Source organism: Lipotes vexillifer, unplaced genomic scaffold (assembly GCF_000442215.2).
Source record: "Lipotes vexillifer unplaced genomic scaffold, Lipotes_vexillifer_v1.1 scaffold414, whole genome shotgun sequence".
Taxonomy (NCBI): domain Eukaryota; kingdom Metazoa; phylum Chordata; class Mammalia; order Artiodactyla; family Lipotidae; genus Lipotes; species Lipotes vexillifer.
The window spans coordinates 2417267-2419221 of NW_006782864.1; positions in this window are offsets into that span (position 1 = coordinate 2417267).

Here is a 1955-nt window from a genome sequence, read left to right on the forward strand (position 1 = left end):
AATCTGGGGTGGAGAGCAGCATAGATCAGATAGCAGAGCCTGGAGCCAGGAAGGCTGACTCATGTGACTGCTTTCGGTGGCCGTGGAGAGGGAAGGACAGACCTCCCATCTGTTCTCCTTCTCAAGGTCAGCGTGAAGCCTTAGAGCTCACCTGCCAGCTTTAGGGGCAGGAGGGGTTAGTGGTGATCCTTGCTTGAAGCTGGGAGGAGGGGCAGGTCCAATCAGATGCCCTTGGATTGGACTCTGTTCTGCCTTGATGATCTAACCCGAACACTTTCTCTCCTTCTGCTTCTTGTCTTGACCCGCACTGAGCCCTCATGGTGCCCACGTACAGGTGTGGTGTCCTGAGAAAGCTGGGGTGTAACCCTTAGGCAGTGCGGGCAGAAGGGGAACTGGTTTCATTCTCTCACCATGGTTCTGTAGCAGAGCTGAGCTGCTCCTCCGGGCAGAGTCCTGGAGCTGCCAGAAGCTACAGCAGAAAGGCCAGGAGGGCGACCTGTTCTCCTCATAGACATTCCCAAGCTGCTGTGGCCCCTGGTCCTTTGGCCCCTGGTCTCCTGATAACCCATGGCCCTCTGGATGTTGTCTAATTTTATTATTTTGAACACAGGAGATTTATAAATGCCAACTTAATGGGATTACATTTTTGTATATGAATATACCTGCAAATCAGAGCAAATCATTTGTTCATTCTTCATTCAACAACGATATTAAAATGACTGTTATATACATTATGCAAATATATTAATAATTTATTTGTGCCAGACATGGTGCTAGCCTCTGGGGTACAGCTGAGGACAGTAATCCCTTTTCTCATGGAACTGAGAACAGTCTGCTAGGTGGAGACAAACAAGACAGATAAGTAGGCAAATTCCGCAGTAGTTTTTAAGATGGTAAGTGTGGGGTGGAAAAATAAAAACCAGGTAAGATGGATTGGGGATGCTGGGAGACAGGGAGGGTTGGAATCCTACATCTGAGGGTTCGGTGACATTTGGACAGAGACTCAAAGGAAGTGAAGAGGGAGCTACGGGGGTGTCTGAGGAAGAGCCTTGCAGGTAGAGGAAACAGCAAGTGCAAAGGCCCTGGGGCACACTGTGCCCGGTGGGTTTGAGGAGCAGTAAAGAGGCCATGTGGCTGGAACTGTGGAGCAAGGGCAGAGCAACTGGGGATTCGGACAGAGGCACAGAGGGAGGAGACTGGGATCCGGCAGATCACGCAGGGCTCTATAGCCACTGTAGGGACTTTGGCTTCTACTGTGAGAGAACTGAGAAGCCACTGGGGAGGCTTGAGCAGCGGAATCATAAGATCTGACTTCTTTTTATCAGGTTCGCTCTGGTTGCTCCTTTGAGAATAGAACAGGGGGCAGGAGAAGGCATAGAGGGACCAGCGAGGAGACCAGGTAATAATGTAGATGAGAGGCGAGGGTGCCTTCTGACAGCAGAGTGTGAAGATGGTGGAGGGCTGGATACATTTTGCAGTTAGAGCCAGAGAAAGAGAAGCAAGCGTTCAGGACAACTTGGCCAGAACATCTCGTCTAACCTCGTGCCTGCAAACCAGAGTCACTCTGTGGGTAGCCTTTGGGTTGACTGTGCCCTGAGGGCGCCGCCTAAATGCAGACCAGGGGGATAATACGGCTTCTTCATCAGCACGCCCTATGTATGTGTATAAATGTGTACGTGCGGACGCGTGCGCATGAGAGTATGTGTGCGTGCGCGTGGTGCCCTTCCTGTTGGACGCCTACAGCCCCAGCAGTGAATCCCTCCACAGAGACCAGTATCTCTGGCTCCTGGGGCTCTCGCCAGCTACTTACATACCAGACACAGCCAGCCCTCCCGCCACGGCGTTTTGCTTGTACATTTTGCAGGTGCTGCCCTCCTTTTAATTATCCACCCACTTCCCTTCCCAGCCCCCTTCTTTTTGGAAGTTGTAAAAAAAAAAAAAAAAAAAAAAAAAAA